Genomic DNA, 20,550 nt, shown 5'->3' with positions numbered 1-20,550 from the left:
TGGCAGACTCTCTTCAAATGTGGGCTGATTGTATATGTATTCTCATATTATGCCTTGCATTAATAGTCTAACACTTGCTTTATTTAAAATAAAATCAAGCAAAGGTGGGAAATCCACATCCACATTTGTTTAGGGGCAATGATCATCCATCAGACCTTTCTTTAACTTTTCAATTTTGCCTGTGCAATTGCTTCCCAAAATTACCAATCTACAAATTTCTTTGGAAAGTGGAGACTTACTAAGGCCACTAGCGCAGTAACATAATCACCATAATTTTGTGCAGTAACACAATCACTACAACTCTTTGGAAATCTGCTAGGTATACAGACCAAAAGCATTCCAGTTTTGATGTCCTTCTTTTGTTGAGTTAGTTGTCCTCATCTAAGACAAAGCCCAGTGGTGAGTTTGGGGCCACACCTAAAATCGGCCTTGTTACACCTGAATATACAGGAAGAAAATGAGCAAGAGTTTCTGTTCTGGTTTTCTACCTGGTGCATTTTTCTGGAATTCTGCATCAGTAAACGCTGGGTAATGATAGATTCAGTTTGATTTTAATGCTTACCCCATTTAGTTGTGCAAAGGCTCACAAAGGCATTCTGTTTAAGAATGAGATTGGCACCTTAGAACTGTATTCTAGTAAGGATATATTCAAGAGAAAAGTGGAGGTAGGGGAAATATGACAAAATGTTAATAATTTATGTGATCTCTCTAAACTTTTTAGTAATCGTTCAGTGATGGAACAAAGAAATCTAGTTAAACACCTGTTGTCAATTATGGGAAACATGCATTGCGCATGAGCCTTTTTTTACATCATTAGCGTATGGGTAGCGAGTTGCTGAATTTTTGTTGCTGAAAAAAATATACAAAATGCTGAAAACAATGCATTTTGTACATTATCAAAAACGTTTTAGCTATGCAGCTGTGAAAATGAATGATCAGTAATAATTTTAGGGAATTTCATCTGTAACTGCAATTGCCCAAATAAATGTAACTTTTAAATTATAAAATACACTGACATTTAACTATATAGTAATAAACTGGTTGATAAAGGCATACTTTGAATATTGTTTTGGTGTGCCACACATTGAGCATTTTTAACTGCTATGTTCTTTGCCTCTTGGCTTCATTTGTATCCGTCTGTATCGTTTTCTGGCAAGATAAGAACCAATTTATTTCAAGGCGACACACCTTTGTTTTGCCAGTATGCTAATTTATGTGCCTGGAATTTAGATATATATTCTATTAGACCAACTTGGCTTTCATTTGGAAACTCCATTATATTTCTGCAACAATAAGGCATTGTTTATATGGATTAAGTACAGTGTCAGGCAGATTCTAGACTGAAGATACTGTGTAGCAGCCATTTTGTACTAGAGAGCGCAGAGTGACCAAGCCTTATTGTGAAACAAATTCTGTGTTATGAATTGCACCTATGATGTAATAACGTAAATTAACTCTCATGGATAAAAGATCAAATTTCCTGGAGTTTCTGTTTCATGTGCGCTGTCTGACATGGCATCATAAAAGATTATAGAAAGCACAAAATTATGTTTGCGGAGAATTCATGAGCAACTTTACAATCTTAGGTACTAAGCTTTTAGAAAGAAATAGTGGAAGCATGCAGTTGATATATGGTATTTAGAATACAAGAATCTGAATATTCTGTAATTTAGAAATTGGCCGTGACAAATTTATTTCCTTTGTAGTAAAGTTCTATGCATCATTTCCACACTTCATAGTTTTTAAATATGGAACATTAAATATCATATAGTTCAATTTTTTTAAAAAATCACTTGTCGTCTAACCAAGCTAAAAATTAAGAAAAGAATTCTTAGTGTTAGTATTCACCACATCTTGTATGCAATAGCATCTAAGACATCTGGAACTATTCTGAGAGTGCATGTTAAGGATATATTTACAATTGTAATTATCTTCAGCTAAAAGTTTATTTTATAATCTCCTTTCTTTTTGTTTATGAAATTTTGTTTTAGTATTCAATTGAGAATCTTTTACATGCACAAAAATTATATTAAATAGTAATATTCATAGTGCAAAATATTCAGTAAATTTCCCCTGCCTGTTTGCATGTTTTTCTGGTAACGTAGGGAAAGAGTCTGGAATTTCTAGAATTGAGATCCATTCTCACGGAAACTGCGCAAGCATCACGCAAATTAGATTCTTTTTGACCTATCATTCTGCTGAAAGACACACCTGTCAACGGCCAAAGGCAAAGCAGATTGGTCTGAAGCAAAGAATGCACCTGTGTAGGGGAGGGGTGGAAGTTGCATGTAAGTAGGGACTCTCTCGACGTCCCCTGCCTCTTTGCTTCTTCACCTCGTTTGAGCAGCATCACTGCGATTGTCTCCGAGTTTCTTTACGTGAAGTTGGAGAACGGAGAGTAGCTTTTTTAAAATTTATTTTTGAACAGTTTTGAAATAGAGACATCATGGCTTTTTTTTAAAGATATTAAGTTGCAGAAAGTTCGACTGTGAAGTTCTTCTAAATCAACAAGTGGAGCCATCGGACAACAAAGAAAATTATCCTTGCTGCAACCTGAAAGCCATGACTTGTGAAAGTTTTCAGGTTTTGAAGCAATTGTGGAGTGTAAGGTTAAAGTGCTTGCAGGCACAGAATTAAAGCATTCTGTTTGTTTCACCGTCTTGCTGACCTTGGCGTGCAGGTATATTGGTTAAATTAGGAGGACGGTTATGAAGCAGAAGTATTGCTGGTAGAACAAATAGCCTTCTAATCTTAGTTTGCTAAGCTGTTCAGTAAAAATAAGTATTATTTTGTAGCTATAAGGTAAAAACATAAGTGGTGTCAATCTATTGTCAAAATCTGTTAAATGGAAAAAGCTGACACGTAAATTGAAATGTGCCTCTTTCAACCAGTTTAACCAGTTGGGGCAGGTAGAGACAGCATGAAGAAATGTAACGACAGGGAGCTGAAAGTAAAGCCTTATTTATCTGACCTTTGAATTAAACAGCTTCAGGAATTAGTGCTTTTAGAAGTTTCATATATTTAAAATATTCTCCAAAAGAGGCTCAGACAGCTCTTTTTAATCCATTCATATTTTTAGGAAAGGAAGGCTATCGTACCAATGGTGTATGTTTAAGTGAAGGGCTTTTATTAAACCGAAAAATTCGGCTAACATTGAAACAAATGAGCACCATAGATATTTTTGAAAAGAAGTATTTAATTTTCTTTTGCAGCAGGGTAAAATATGTTTGCAAGTGAATTTCATTTTTGTTCCACTTTGTCTTTATTTGAGGCCTTACAAACCTTGGCTTGTTGTTACTTGTTTGGTATGAGATATAGTTCTAAAGTCTCCAGACAAAAGAATACTACCTTTCTGTTTACCTTGGTAAGATAGAATCTTAGACTAGACACAGTGTGGAGCTCAAAAGTGCAATTTCTTTGTTCAACCTCATGGTTGGGAAGAGTATTTTTGTTTCCCGATGCAAGCATTCTTTTATTTTCTTCAGATAGTTATCCTAAAAACCTCAACCAAGACTTGTTTACTCAACAGGGCAATGTGTCTTGTAAATATAGGACATATTGTCACAACTTTAGCTGTATGAGTTTAAAAAAATACTGAATCCTTTGATTTCAGTGGAAGAGATAAGAAACCTTTACCTCTACTTTACTTCAGCAAAAACTTTAGTATTGTTCCAAATAATTAAATGTGCTTGTGGAAATTGACAAGACTTTTAACAGAAATTATTTTAAAATATATGCAGAATGATTTGATTGTTTGTTTACTGTTAAATTGTTCAATTTTAATCTGAACTGGAATTCAAGTCTAGTGTTATTTAGGCCCATTATTACAGCACGGCTCACCCCCACCCCCAACCCACCAACCTACCAACCCATAGAGATCTTAGAATCAAAAATTATTGCATTCTTTTCATCAGATTCGGTTTGTTTCACTCAAAACACATTTTAGCAACAGGTAAATGTCTAAACATTTTATGTAGTATTGATAGATTACAAACTGTTGCTGTCACTCTATTGGACTATAAATTATTATTTGTATTTGATTTGCTAATTCTCATAACTCAAAATTGGGCTGTTGGTCAACATTAAGCAATTTCACTTTTATTTTCATGTGTGCTATTAGATTAGATTACTTACTTACTTGTAAGAATTAGTTCTGAATGCAATCAGTTGATGATTTAATTTTTTTTGAAAGAAACAGTCATTTGACTGAAATTTCATAAATACCAAAAATGAGAGTTTGGAACCTAAAATTGAATAACCATATTTGTTAACTTAAATCATTGAAATACTTCAAAAGCCACAATCTTTGAAAAGTATTCTAAAATCCCAAGAAGCTATGGTGCTGCTGCAATTCAGTATTAAAACAAGATTTGTTTCTGCACATAATTTAAAATAGATGAATCAGTTATAGACACGTATCAATGATGCATTTACATAAGTATTCACTATGATGCAAATCAATAAAATAGCTGAGCGTAGCCTGAAGAATGGGTCCTTTTATTCTAAAGTTAAATAAATGTGTCCATATCTAGTCTAGTGTTGCCTTTGCAATGAACTAAATGTATAATTAGTGTAAGAATCAGATTATATATTTTAGGCAGCAATTTGGTTATTGGCCCTCTTCCCCAAAAACATTAGGGGGTGCTGCCTGTCTGCACTTGCGGTGGATAAAACAACTATATCGTTATTTTTCTAAACTGAAGCTAAATAACAGAGAAAACTACGCAAATCTAAAGTGAAGAAGATGGTGACTAAAGTAAGGCAGAAGAAACCATTTTGTGTCTTTTTTGGCATTTTGCACTAATATATTGATATACAATAGGAAAAAAGACTAACAACATATTGCCAAGATTTATAGTTTCTGTTTTATGTTCTGCTAGTTTGCAAAACATATTTCAATTTAATTTCTGTTTAAATTGAAAAGAATACTCTCATTCTTGATTTCATGGCCATTTGCTTAAGGGGTGGGGTTTGGTAATAATGGGACCAAGTTTAGATTTAAGTTAAAGAATGTAATATAATTCATTAAAAAATGAGTGCTAGGATGAGTACTAGTGTTATTGTATAATTATAAAAATCACCCAATACATGGCTGCATGTACTTTTGTTTCTACAAAACATTTTCAGTAGTTTTGTTTGATGTTTGAATATTTAAAAATTTTTGGACCTCTGTGAGAAGCGTGGTAAGGTTATTGTTTGCATAAAATATGATTTGAGTGACTTCTTTAGTTTGCACCTTAGGTATTAGTAGACATGTAAATTGCCACTGTGTAATTTAAGTTTGCTTATTAGCACTTGTGGTGTATAAGCTGCTAAATGTCTATGGGTCCAAAGTACCAGTGCGACTTACTCAGTTGGGGCAAAAAGAAAACAGGTCTTTTACTTCCCTATGGACTCCAGATGATACTCTGGAGATCAAGCATTAGATACAGTGTAGTGTTTCATCTGCCTTGTCCATTGCACAATTGCTAACCATTGATTAAGGTTCAGTCACAGTTAACTAACAGGTCGATCTCTTCACATCAAAATTGCATTCCACAGTGAAGTGTAAGATCTTTACTCGTGGTGGTAGGTTCACTTAAAACCTAAAATTTCGTACTACCTAGACATTCTTGAATTTGTTTGAACCTTGTCCAGGCGTTGGCTGAAGGGGTGTGGAAAGCAAAGGTAATACCAGTGGCTAATTGCTAGAATTAAACAGAGGAGGAGTTGGAGTATGCTTCTTGTTTTCTACATGTCTTATTCATTGTTTCCTTTCTTTCCAAGGCCTGCACATTGGTAATAATGCTGATGATTAACTAAATGAAGGCTGTAGCCAGGCAACCATTAGGTGGGTTTTATATTTCAAGGGTTCAAAATGACCAGAGAAGCCACATTATTCACGAGTCGGGGAAATTGAGATTTTTTCTTTGCACTCTTTGTATTGCCTTTCACAACGGTAAGGTTACAGGTGTTTTCTCCTTCCCACGCAAACTTTCTCTGCTCCTGCTTTCTTGGCACCTTTTCTGCTTATTAGCCCCCTCTCCCAAGATTTCCTTTCATATCTAAATCACAAGGGTTTGTCTCGTTTAAGCTATTTGTACTTTATACACCAAAGTCGGAATATTCTTATTAATTATATGTAGACAGAACACTTTTCAGGAGCTGGAGGTTACAAAATAAGTTCTTTTCAAAAGTATTTCTGAACAAATAAGTTGGGTTTAACTTTTTATGCATTTTCATTTTCTACTTGCAAATCTATGGAGAAAATAATAACAGGTCAATAGGTTCGGCAAAAACTTTTGGCTTGTTGTATAATTATGTAGACTATATTTCTGAATTGTCACTGGTAAAGCTGTGAGGATTCATTGCTATTTGGTTGATAAGCAAGTTTAAATATTATTGTAAACAAGGTTTAAGATTTCCTTTCTTGAATACTGCTAACAAAACTGCTTTTGTTTTACAGCGTATTTTCTCAATAGTCTTTGCGGTTTTTTTTTAAAAGATTCTTTATCCTGTATAAATTGATGAATCATTCTAGCACATTTTGTAGTTCAAGGGTTAATGTAAATGGGAGGTACCCTTCACCCTTTTATACAAACTAGGATTACAATCAACCGCCAAGTACAGAAAGTTCCGGCACGATATATTCCCTATCATAATTATGAGTTAAGTCTAACTAAACATGGATTCCAAAACTGAACTTTTACTGTACCTAAAAGCTAGACAAAATCAGGTGCAATATAGATAGTAAAAATTATTTTGTTTGGTGTTGGAACTTGAATGTGAGCAAAAAATAAGTATTGTGTTAGTTGAAAAAAAAACCGTAGCTAACCCAGTGATTTGTACATGTGTATCCTTTAGCTATTAAATCTTGTCTAACAAGCACCGAGGCCACTGCTTGGATAAAACTTGCTGCAAATATCTTGAAAACAGCATGAATTTTGATTGACATGTTGAGAAATAGCATTTTTAGCCGGCCTCAACACATATTAGGAACATTGGATTGCAGTTAGTGGTTGCAACAGTAATGGAGGTGTCATTGAATGACCTTCCCAAAGTAAAGGGTGTGTAGGAGCAGATTATCACATTAGTTTCTTTTCTGTAAGAAAAACAGATTATTAGAATATAAAAAGTTTTACTTTAATTATGAATAAGGAGTTGTTGTTCTGTAGGTATTTTGGTTGGAATGGGATGCTGGTGTTGAGGATGATATCGCAATGGAGCAGGGCACTTTGTACCTGCTTACTTTCATACATGCTTTTTAATGGCAAATGAAAACTTTCCCACTAAGAGAACTTGCATTCCCATGCATCAGTTCCATTTTCAGCAATTACTGAGCTCATACGTTATTTTAATTTGTTTGGCTGTGATACATCTTGTTTTTTAACTCAGTCAAAATGTCTCTTGTTCAACTCATCAAAATCACAGACATGTGGATATCTGAAGTGATCCAGATATAGAATCGCTGGAATATTTCCTTCACTCTTACAGAACAGATAATGTTTCATCCTCGTTGACAAAAATAATTTATTTTGTGCACATTTTTAAGGAAAGAAATACAGAAACTACGGACCGCATTTAGTTCTTTGTTCACATGATATTTATTGCAAAGGCAGTTTTGCTTTGAAGGATTTGGATTACAGCCATGTTTCTTGCTTAAGATATTTCACTGTTCTTTGTTCTTTACTGAACAAAACTTTTCCAAAGTCTGGCCTTTAAGCGTAAACTGTTGTGTTCACACTTATTAGAGAAACTAGTAGAGAGATTAGGCAAATAAGGGATCAGGAAGTATATAACCTAGCCTATTATTTCTGAGCATTTGGATTGCTTGCAACCAATAATTATTAGGTGTGTCTCTTTTATTTTCATATATTCTATATTAAAATTTTATAGTTTTGTTGCAATTCTTACATTAGTTGCAAAAGTTGAATATTGGCAATATGACTAAAATTAGGTAATTTTAATGTAAACTTCATTCCATTTGAATCATAGAAATAATATTTCTCACAGGTAAAGAGGGATGTTGACAATTCAACAGAAACTTAATGTTTTTTTTGAAAGACTGTTGTTTAAGTTACATTTACAAAATATGCCCATAGGTCATTGATTCCAATTGTTGAGACAGGTTTTATTTAAATAAAATCTGAGAATGAACTTTACTACTTTTTTTGTGTAGAATGAGCTACTTTTTTCTGGGTGTGACATTTCAAGGTGACGTGTCTTTGTTGCTGCACTAGGTTTAAGGTTAGCTTAATGACATGTTGAAGCTTGCTTTCATTGTATTGATTACTAGGCATTGCAATCAAATATAGAATTCTACTCATTCCCTTAGTACATTTCCATTAACATTAATATGATCTCTTAGGATAATCAGATATTTAAAAACAATCAGATAATGTCTACTTTTCTCATGTAAAACTTGAAAATGCAGGTTAGTCAAGGATTGGTGAAAGCTATGCATTATAACCAATGGGCAGGATGTAATATTTTTTGAATGTTTAGATTTTTTTAACATTTAGTTTACAAGACAGAAGTTCTAAATTAATTATAGGCTGCAAATAAACTAGAATTTTTGGCTTCCTTTAAGGAAGAATTATATATTTTGTAATCTCGAAAGCATGTTGAAAATATTGACTTTTAGATCACATTGCTATTTTTCTTTGAATTTAATATTTTTGCCAAAGTAATGATACATGGCTCATAAATGGATGTAATTGATTTTTATAACACTATCAAAAAAATTATTCTGTTCAAAATGTTACAACTGTTTTACATTTATTAATTCATTGGTAATAAATTATGATTTTGCTTGGACATGCTAAGACAACATATAGCAATCGATGAAAGGAACAAAGGCTGTAAATCTTTTTTTAAAAAAATGTAACAAAAGCATGGCTGGTCTGTTAGCACTTGTATACAGAACAGATCTTTCTCTGAGACTGGAGAAGTAAAATTTAACATAAATTACAATCTTTAATTGAATTACTACTTGCATGTTATCTTCTATAAAATCCTTTAAATTTTAAATGCTGCATTGTTGGGGATCGTACAAGTCAGAACCAGTAATGCTATCATTTCCTGTCTGCTTATGGTGTTTTAGATTGAAAGGTAGTTATTACTATTGTAGCATTCAGGTTACTGGAGGCCATTTTGCTTACACATAACTGCAATATACAAAATGGTGGAATTAACTCATGGCCCTTGTAAGCTTGAATCTAGACAGGTGAAGTCATTTTGTAGTCTGTTTTTCTTTACGTTTCAAGTTTAACAAAAAGCACATGACAAGAATGGCTTTCTGTGGGTGAAAGCAGATCGTATTATATTTCATTCCAGTGTTTGTTCTTGCTTTTTGTGAGTTGCTTTCATTTTGAAGAGAAAAGTTAGTGATGTCACTTCTTTACATAATATGTAAATATCTGCCTACATGATTCATATGAGGCTTCGTAGTCAAAACATGTGTTTTAATTAGTTTGAGATGCACGGTTTTTTGCATGGAAACAATCACAATAGATTCTGCCTTAATTCATAAAAGAAAGTGACTAGAGGCCTGAATTGCGCTGATTTTGTGATGACAAATGGAAAAAGATTCATTTCTAAACAGTGTATCAACTAAATTTATATAGTATCAATTTAAATTGGTAATTATTTCATGTTGCTCAAATCAGGGCAAAGACTGATTACAGAAAGATAAAACTTTCGTATTTTCAAATTGGAAGTTGTTTCAAACTTTCATAATTAAAACAAGTCAATGTATGCACATTTGGGATAGAACAATCGTTTGAAAGTAGATATGGGTAGAAATGGGAGATAATCAGCAATGTGCATTTTTAATTATTGATGAGTTACTACAAATAACCAAGACTATAACTGCTGGGAATACAACATTGAAAGACCTTTGGGGAGGTATTGTCATCTTACTGGGCAGCATTGGATGTAACTGGTATTCTAATACTGCCTGGTAATGATGATGATGGCTTTCTGATTTCATCGGAGAAGAAGTGAAGGCAAAGAGAAGAAGGAAAATGTTTAGCTTATAGGCTTGAGCAGTACAGAATACTTATAAAGTAGCCTAGGAACTGCATATCTATTATGAGGCCAAGTTACTTTTTGCAATGGACATTGGAATTGTACCTTTAGTTTGTGTTTTTCTATCCCATTTACAATATGCTTCCATTTCCTGCAGCACTTTAATGGCATCATTTGCTGGCCAGAGTTGCAGCTAATGGCTTTGTGAATGGGTTCAATCACAAAAAATAGTTTAAGCCACTAGGAGAAGAAAATGGTGGGGCATGGTTAGACATTTAAGGTGGGGTATATAGATATATTAATAAGTTCATTACTCAATAACTTAATTACACATTCTGCTACTGCTTTCTCGAATGGTGCAACCAAATTAGAAAAGGCACAGTGGCTCAGTGGTTAGCACTGCTGCCTCACAGCACCAGGGTCTCTGGTTCAATTTCAGCCATGGGTGACTGTCTGTTTGGAGTTTGCATATTCTCCCTGTGACTGCACTCCCGCAGGCCAGGTGAATTGACCATGCTAAGTTGCCCATAGTGTTAAGTGCATTAGACAGAGGGGAAATGGGTCTGGGTGGGTTACTCTTCGGAGGATTGGTGTGGACTGATTGGGCCGAAGGGCCTGTTTCCATACTGGAGGGAAACTAATCTTAAAAAAAACTCTTTTTCTGTGCCACCTGAGTTAAAATAACTTATAAACTAGTGGATAGTTGTATTTCATAGTATTACATTATAAAGAGGAAATGGCTGGCTTTTTCAGTTATATGGTGTTTTAATACTCTCCAGCATTATCATTATAATTCACCCTCCAGCATTTCTAATCTATAACATCCATTTCTGATTTGTTATTAATGTGAAATAGCCAATGATTTTGTGATGATTAATTTTAGATATAGACTGTTAGCTTTGAACTGATAGCAGGCAAAGAAATAAAATGGAGTGGTCAGGAAGGTTCAGAAAGAGTAATCTGAAAGAGGCATTTGAGTAGATTTAATAGATCAAGCTATCAAACAAAATTGTTGTTCATCCCAGAGAAAAAAGGGAGGTGAAGGGCCAAGACATAAATAATTGGGTGCTGATGAAACTAATTAAGAAATAGTGGTTAGATACCACCAGATTTGGTATTCAAAAATCCATGGAGGGAGTAGACTGAGGGAAATTGAGAGTTGCAATTGTGAATATTGGGGAAAAATGAGTTTCACGAAAAAATTGTGCCATAATTCATGATTTCGACATAATGCTTGACGTAAGAACACAAGAAGGCAAAATCAACAGACAGCAATCACACCTTTATCGCATTCCATACAAAATGTGACTTGTTACATTTGACTTGTTTTTGCTTGCTTTCTCTTATACTCATCTTCACTCTCTCTGACACAAATGAACACACATATACACACTCCAAACAATACAAAAGTCCTATTTTTGTTCTGATATTTTAATTATTCAAATGTTTGTATTAAGCTATGGAAATAACAGAAGTAGGAATTTGGTATTTTTTGAAAAGAATTGAGTTTGCAGATAATTAGAATTAAAGAGTAAAGAAAGATAATACTCAAATATTTTACAGGCAACTGCTTCTGCGTTAATTACCTCCTCAAAAGTACAGGTAAAATCTTGAAATGTAGTTATTCGAATCGATGTCGAGCTCAGAAATTTTGGATGATAAACTTGAAAAGGTGTAATTGGCTCCAAAAACTTAAGAGCTATGATATTTTGAGTAGTGGGGCAGGAAATTGATTGTTCACTTGTTGCTTGTTAGATTTAAAATGCAGAACTTTTGAACAGCAATAAGCAGGATCATAATGTGAATGATGCTATGCAGGGATACTGTTCAGCTGATTCGTTATACAGTTTCTTTTTCCAAAATCTATTTCACCCTTTGCACTGTATAGGGAATAGAAACGTTGCAATACATCAAAATTTTCAAGGTAGTTAGAAAATAAATTATTTTGGTCTGCCAAAGGCCCTAAGTAATCTGCTCATACTGATTAGTTTGGTGTCTTACTGAAAATTTTATCTGAGATGAGCTGATGAAGAGATTAAAGCTGCAGGATCTTGTTGATTGGTGTAGATTTACTTAGCCACTGGACAAAACGTTTGAAGTTCTGAAAACCATTTCATGAGTTCTTACTATATTAATTCTGTTTAAGAAGTCACTTTTTGCCAAAAGTTTAAATAAGTCAACCATCAGGAAGAAGTTTGCAGTTTGCATTCTATTTTAATTTCAGCTGATAATTTAATATTATTTTTATCCCTCTGTCTTTCCCCCACCTCTCAAAAACACAGATTATAGTTTTGTGGGTGCCTCCTGGCCTTTGGCACCTGTATCACTTGCTCAGGAAACTAATTTTCATGTCTGCGATTATCTTTTTCTAAATTGTTCAGGCCAGCATTTATTATCCTTCACCAATAGCCCTGGAGAAGTTGGTGATGAGCTGGCTTCTTGAACTGCTGCAGTCCTTGTTTAGGGACATCCACACTGCTATTGGAAAGGGAGTTCCAGGTTTTTGACCAAGCAACAGCAAAAGAATAGTGATATAATTCTGAATCAGAATGCCCATAGATAGAATGTTTGGCTGACTGCCCTTATGGCTGTCCAACAATTATATACTGTACCATCAATAGTTCAAAACTCTGCCAATTGCTTATACTCCATCATTCAAAGATACGTTCTGGTATCCTTACTGTCATCCCAACTCAAGATCACAACATTGTGACTGAATTCAAGGTCCTCCCAAGTATGTCTAGCTCAACACAACATTAACAAGTTGGGAAAGCTTTGTTTTAAAAGATTAAATGATAATATTACTATGGGGGATTATCTACATTCAATTTATGAAGTTGCTTTTGTTTTAAAATTGGATAATCATATATCTATCACATAGAATTTATAACAAGGAATGGTTACAAAAGGTACATTTTTAGTGAAAATGTTTTAAAAATGCCAGGAAGGTACAAGATAACAAGGAAAATCAACATATATTTTGTAAGTTGTCTATCTTGGTCCTATTCTGACATCTTCCAACAAATTTATTTATCATAGTTTGAGTAGGTAGTCAGCACGGGATTGAAAATGGCAATGTTTTCTTCCTATTACAGGAACTGAAAAACCTCTAGTTTGGGTCAAATCATGGTCCTCTGTGGGCATCTTACTAGACAGTGCTGGATTGCACTGCTATGTTCTAACACTGTCTGGTAACGATGTTTAAAGAGTGCTCCACAATCAACAGACACTGGATACAATTTATGCACTGTCAGTGACAGCTTCCTTAAACATAGGCTTAACTTACTGACCGGCTGAAACACTAAATGGTTTGTGCCAGAAATCACGCTGCGTACAAGTAACTGTGTTGCAGACAAGTGGTCTCAGAGACAAATGTGTCATAATTTAAATGAAATGTTTTGTACTGTGTTTGTAAATTAACACAATGTTGTGTTTGTTTTTTCTGCATGATGTTTGGTAAATGTAGCTGCAAAGACTATGTTTATTGAAACATCTATGTTTCAGTATCTTGAAGTGATTTCCAGGGATTTGGTATATGAAAAAAGGCAATTGTTTTCAAGTACTTGTGAATGCAAAGATATCTGGGAATTAATGTTCCCAGTTATCTAGAGAATATTAGTAGACTCACACTTAATAGACTGCTTGGGATGTTGGGAGGGAAAGACTTTAAGCATGAAGGATTGACCCAGAAAGTTCTTCCATTACAGTCATACCCCCTATTAGTTATTCACAGAGGTGAATTGGTGGTAGTTGTGAATTGGTCGACAGCCTGGAACATTTTGCTTCAGCCTTAGGATGGTAAGTAAGTAATGGTAAGTAGATGACATATATAAAGTAAAATGATCATTAGATTTTTATTTAAAAAAAATTAAAAACATCCACATGTTTCTATTTTCCCCCGTTTTAAGCCTCGTCCTCCTCTTCTTCCATTATTACTCTGTAGTTTTCTGACAGAGGGAATGCAGTTGCTCTTTCCATGCTCTCTGTCAATGTTGCTTCTTTGCCAACCACAGGGATTTGAGGCTGAAAGCATTGACTGACTATCACATGAATGGATGGCATTTCCCACTTTTTTATTTTAGCTGCGTTGTTCATGGATTATTCTGTGCCCTCTTCCCTGTTGCTGTCAAGGTAGAATATGTACTTTTCCTTTTTGTGGAAATGTGTGGTTTAATTGGGGTTGTATATTTTTAATATTTGATCAAATATCAATGACAAGTTTCTCAAGAGACTGTACAGCTCAATGTGTCAACATATAAAAATTGGATACAAAGTCTTATCTGGGCTCTTGTGCACACCAGTATCCAGATGCTACCTAATCAAATGGTGTTCTGGGGCATGCTATCTTTCCTAAGTTTTAGACCTTTTGTATTGTATATTACCATGAAGGAATGAGTAAGAGCATAAAGCTGTACCAAATTTTCTTTCATGATTAGCCCATGAAAATACTATTGGAAATATACCTTTCTGAAAAGAGACTTTTTAAAATCATCCTATCAAATTATTGATTGCACTTTGCTGCATTGAATGATAAATTAAAACACTACAAAAATATGAAAAGTGATAATATATGCTCAAATCCACTGTGTTATTGTTTCTTGGATTGGTGCAGTTATGATGTTGGTTAATTCTTAGCTGAATCAGTTCAAGTGATTGTTGCCCACGGTGAATAAAAGTGGCTTTAGACAGGTGAAAATGACTAATATTTGAAGTGATTGCCCATAAAATACAACTTATTATGACATACTGAAGAATTTAATACTGTTACTTTCTTTTACAATAAATCTGCCATGAAAAGATTGGAGACCCAATTCATCATTAGATTGTTCTAAATTTGCATTTAGCTGTGAATTTTGAACAGGACAAAATGCGAAAATGACTCTTAAAGTCAAACTGCATGTTACAGATTTAGTGAATGTAGATTGTCTTGTGATTTTCTTATTTTTGAAAGCCGATGCCCAAACTAAAGAAGGTTAATCCTCTAATTCATCAGAAAAAACTGACTTTAGGATCTTAAATCTTGTTGACATTTTCTTTTATTAATCCCTAATATGTAAAAGAATATTGAAAAGCACCTACTTTACCATCAGATTTTTGCTCCTACTTGCTTGTTCTGTTCTCTGTGCATGACATTCACAATCTGAATAAGAGTGAAAGATTAACTATCTGCAATAGCCTATATTTGTATAGTGCTATGCATACAAACCAACATCTCAGAGCACTTTACAAAGAGGTTGAAATCACTACAAAGCAGGAAGTAAGAAATCCTAAGGGGGAAGGGAAACCAAAGCATAATTCAGAGTAATTTCTTTTATAGAAACTTGTAGAGAATCTGAAGGGCGGATTAGTTTTGGCTGAGAACCTGAGTCATCTACCTTCATCATGCACAAATTTTGATTTTTTTTAAAGGTGTTGGCTTCTCTCTCATTGGTATTTTAGCTTTTAACTATCTCAAAACTGTGGTTTTCAATTACAAATGAAATTTACACCCACAATATTATATTGACTTCCTGCAGGAGAAGAAAATCCAGAAGTATAGGAAAGTAGCAAAGAAGTAACATTTATTGGATCACTTTCAAAAAACTGGCACATGCACAGTAGACCAAAAGGCTTCCTCTGTGCTGTGGTCATGTTTTTTAAAAAAAATAGTTTTTGTTTTGACAGATAAGTCAAGCAGTGGGTAAACTTTTAAAAAGCTGTTCACAATCACCCCGAGATTAAAGTGTAACACTTCTAACAGAAGCATTAAAGCTTTTAATCTAAAATTAACTGCGACATAATCTTTTGGGGCTGCGTTTTCCCGTGAATGACAAGAACCTAACTTCCAGACCATTGTCAATGCCCCTACCCTGCAACTTTGCCTGAAGCAGGCTTATAATTAGCTGCTTTGACATTTGTAACTAAGGATAGCAGGCTAGTTCTTGAGGTTGAAGGCCAAATACAATGACCCATGACCCTGGCTGGCTGATGCCCTGAATGAGAAAATGTGGGCACTGCTGTAGCAAAAAGATAAGCACACAAACACATTGAAATGAAGTTTCACTTGGAAGCAGCTGAATGTTTAAAACCAAAAAAGGCCCACAGTTGTTAGTCATCTTTATGGAGAGGTGATCTCTCCACAGGATTGGTTTTGCCTGTAGTGCTTTTCATACTTGTGGCTCATTCATTGGGCCAGTGAAAGAGGCCCAGATTCTCTCGCCAGCCACACGAAGGCCAACCACAAGGTGCTGCTCAGCAGGGTGCTGGTCCAATGTTTAAAGATGCAAAAAGTTCATCCAATCATCTTTCTGGCATTCACTTCTCCGTTGCTACCTAGAAAACCAGTTGCCTAACTCATCTTAAAAGTTGAGATGATAATTTCAAAGCTGAAATGTTAGACTTTTTAAATGAGAGTTCCAAAATGTACTAGTTACAACTGACTTTCATCCCCTGTGCTAACAGCCTATCACATTTAGAGGATAACTACATGCGTTAATTACAGGAGAGCTCTTCTTACCTACAGAGCAAAATCCAGTATTTCAGGAAATGTTGCGAGTATAGTTCTTATTATCTCTTTTTCAAAATAAAAGGATAATATTTGTGTCCAATGTACCATTTATTAAATGTCATGTATGAGTGTTGCTGTGGTGCAAGCAGGAATTGGAAGCAATCTTAAAAATTTCTCCCTAAATTCTCATCACTCTACTTAATTGTAAACCACAAAATCTTTTGGCTGCTTTAGGATTTTATCACTTTCAATGCAGAGCACTTAAAAGTCCTGTTGTCTAATGTAATGGTTTAATCTTTAAGATGTTAACATATTTATTAATCAATCAAATCTAATGCATTGATGTGTCTCATTCACCAAATTAAATGGTTATACCTTACCAAGAGTTCTTTGCTCATTTCAGCAATATGTTGATGTGATGAGAGTATCCTGAGTATAGTAGAAACTCAGAAATAAAAAATGCTGATGCTTAAAATCTGGACTAGAGAAATGGTTAATGTTTTAGATGTACATATTTTGTCAGGCTGGAAGCTGAGCTTATGAAATTTTCTTTGCATTCATAGTTCAGAGGAAAATGATTTATTTTCCTTCGTGTAAAATCTCGTGGATTTATTTGTTGCTTTTACCAATCATGAGATTGGATCCCATCCCTCAGTTGAAGCAGAGGATCTGTGTTTACAGAGCACTAGGCAAACCAGTAATGAAACTTAAGAGAAATTCATGAAGCACATGGAGTCCCCATTTGGAGGAATACTGTAAAGTTGCATTATTAACTCTCCATTATGCTTTTGATAGCATTTTATTTTAGGTGGGATTTATTGGGTTAACATCGCAATATATTATCAATCAAGGCTACATCAGGGGTCATATGTTGAACTGCTTCATCTTTTTCCCAGAATGCTTGTAATTGTGCTTATCTGTGTTTGGTTACTGGGTGCAGGTATTGCGTGAGAAGTACCTAATCCTTTGTTTAATATTAACTGAGCATGCAAACAAAACACACACAACTCTTGCCAGTTACCGCTGGCTAAGAGTACTGTAGTGTAATGTTGATATTAAACCCAAAAATGGATAAAGCAGAAATTCACTTTAACCTCTCATGTAAGTTGCTTAACAAGTTAAACCTATACTAAATTAGTGAGCTGTTAAAACATCTTTGACTTTTACCTGTGTACTTCAAACAGAAGGGTGTAACTTGGTGAGTATGGAAACTCTTACAGCAATTCACTTTCTGTGCTTGCATGTGCACTTTCTTAGCACTCATTAATTTAGTAAATGTTTTAAGCTAACAATAATGGTCAGTAACAGCTTAGTGGATGATAATCTTTCTTAAAAATGAATCTACCTCTGATTGTATTTAAAGTGCAGCAAATAGAATGAATTTGTTGATTAGAATTTAAATATTTTGGCAGAAGTTATTAATGAACATTGGAGATGAGCAATTATTATGCAATATCAATATTGCTTTATTCAGTTTTAGCATACAGATATTTCTATTACATACTTAATATGCAGAATAACTAAAATGCCAATTGGAGTATACAAACAAAGTTGCTAATCCACAGAATATCCTGCGTTAATGTTAGTTTCTTGGTAGCAATTGTTTTCAAAAGCTGTGTGTCAGTTGCTCAGTCATTCAGAACACTGACTATGTGCTATGGGGAGAAGAAAAACTACTAGAGATATATTAAAAAGAGAAATTGTATGTCTCCTGAAAGGTTCCAGGAATGAATGATGAAAATTCCTACTTTACCAAAGTGATCAGGTTTTAAAAAGTATACATTTGGCTGTTAAAATGTGATGGGAGTATTTGGAGGTATTCAAAGGTATAGTAAGGTTCGCTTTTCTCCAATATTTTGCAAAATTTGCAATACTATGGATTTAAAGTGGTTTTCCATGCATTTACCAAATGAAACTGTGAAATAAACCTGCACAATATTGTTTGCTCACAAAGTGGAAATTAGTTTAAAATCAATCTCTTATTTTGCCAAACAATGTATCCATGCATGGAGTCAATAATCTGGAACTATACTGGTACAATATACTTGATTAGTCTGTTTGGATTTTTAAATGCAGAAGAACAATTGAGTATTGGTTCAAATGAAGTTTCTGCAAATTCTTTGGCTAGTTGAAATTAAGGTGCTCGCAGTTTAGTATTGTAATCTTCTTCTGAATTATGTATAGTACAGAGTTGCTGCATATTTTTAAAAAATGTTAACTATACAAGAGAGTGTTATGGAGGAAATGTTTGCAAAATGCAATATGAGTTTTTTTTTGACTGCCTTCTTTTCCAAAATAGCCTCTGAGAATACAGTATAACCTTATCCATTGTGATCACAATTCCAGTATAATTCAGTGACCAAAGGTTACTGATTGTAAACGTTGACTGCATGTTGATTGATGTCTTACCAGGCAAGGTTAGATATAGCTATTTAAGTCTAATACTGTCTGGTAATGCCGTTGATCTCATGTCATAAGTTCTTCACCTTTTGAGAGGCGTTTTAACCAAATTTAGTTATCAGCGTCACTTCTGTAGGTGAGGCCAGTCCAGGAGTTGAGCTTGGGCTGTTCACTGCTGTTTGGACGTGTCTCTGAAGCCCATTCAAGTGCATCAGTTCAAAGTGCAACTTTAATATGTCTGGCCTGTTAATGTCTAACAGCATTATTCAGCAGAAAAAGGGCATGCAAGGAGAAGAACTTGTACTACTGCTTTCCATAATTTATGCCAAACTGCCTTGTAACAGAACTAAGGCTATTGATTAACACATTAGTTGACTGCACCAGACAAAAATGTGCCTCAATGGAGTAGTTTCTAGTTTCAGGTTGTTGAAATATTTGCGACATGTTTATATGATATAGAACGTATGTCCATTTTTTAGGACAATGTATTAAGCTTTTTCCATATGTCCCATTGTTTATTTTCCCTCTTACGTGAGCAGCTTTTGTGATAAAGTACATCCTCTAGAAAAAGCATCAAAGTCTCTGTAAACATTAAAAATCATGCAAATTTGCTAGTAGCTGACTCTGGTAAAATTTTCCTTTGTTATTAGCAACAGGACTCGGCAAATTGTGTTTCAAGTTGTGTAACAAGTTTTTTTAAAGGCAGTATTTTACCTTTGATTTTGGTGCATATGTTCAGAAATCATTGTGCATTATGTTTATGCTTGAATCGTTTTGGAAGCTGCCTCTTCTTGTAAATTTTCATTAAGTACAGGTTGTATCCAAGAAAGTCTATAATAGTTTTACAACATTCCAACTGTTTTGTGCATTCAAATACAGCTTCAATACAATTATGACAATGTCCAGAACTAGACACAATGTGGGGTTTGTATGGGGTTGGAGTACACTCAAGAGTTGAATCTTAATTTTGAAATTAAAAAAGCAAAAAATGGAACCAGAACCAAATCCTCCCATTTCAGGTTTTAACAAAGTTGTGATGAAGTTTTAAAGAGAATGAATTGGATATTTTAGAAGCTGGAATATTCACTTAGTAACATTGATATTAAAAACTGGGATATTTTTAGGAAATGCGTGATTATAAAATGAAATATTTAGGGCCAAGGATGTTCTTCGACAACAGTTATGACTCAGTATGCAATTAAGATTGCAGTTACACTTCATTAAAAAGGCATAATTTTGGATGTTTTTAAAAGTGATATTAAGCATAAAAGTCTAAGTTTACATCAGTTCAGTGATTTCTGATTGATTGCCATCTGCAGGCAGTTCTAGTTGCACTTTGGTGAGAAGCTTAGAATTACTGAGAGCAATTTCAAGAATTTAAGTTAAATTGCAAATGTGTAAATTCCAGAAGTTGCTGTTGGTTTCAGAAAGTAACAATGGTGAATTTTGAGAGTTTAATTGTCATTATCACCACTTCAAAGTCAGAATCCATATATTTTTTTAATTTAGATAGATCACAGAAAACTGCAAGTCTAGACAAAAAAAAAGCCAGATCACAGCCCTGAACCTTGAAGATCTCAATGCATTCAGATATTAGCAGTCTTAAACTGATTATGGCTGAAACTGCAATTGATTTGAATGGAACAGCAAGTGGA

The 20,550-nt window shown here is 34.3% G+C and overlaps 1 protein-coding gene across 6 annotated transcripts in view; it reads left to right on the top strand.

The window, feature by feature from the left end:
- LOC132833495 (protein polyglycylase TTLL10-like) overlaps window positions 1-20,550 on the top strand; it is a 205,285-nt gene that overhangs the window by 5,080 nt on the left and 179,655 nt on the right. For 2 of the 6 annotated variants that reach the window (XM_060851814.1, XM_060851805.1), the window contains exons 1-2: window positions 2,340-2,680; window positions 5,767-5,830. The exons of 1 other annotated variant lie outside the window; for it this stretch is intronic. The gene's annotated coding sequence lies outside the window, so the exon portion shown is untranslated. Of the gene's footprint in view, window positions 1-2,339; window positions 2,681-5,766; window positions 5,831-20,550 lie in introns of those variants that run through there. 3 more of the 6 variants (XM_060851808.1, XM_060851812.1, XM_060851807.1) reach the window with 3 other exon arrangements.

This window comes from Hemiscyllium ocellatum, chromosome 37 (genome assembly GCF_020745735.1).
Source record: "Hemiscyllium ocellatum isolate sHemOce1 chromosome 37, sHemOce1.pat.X.cur, whole genome shotgun sequence".
NCBI classification, from domain to species: Eukaryota; Metazoa; Chordata; class Chondrichthyes; order Orectolobiformes; family Hemiscylliidae; genus Hemiscyllium; species Hemiscyllium ocellatum.
The sequence above is the reverse complement of the archived record's forward strand: the minus strand, read 5'-3'. Positions and strand labels throughout refer to the sequence as shown.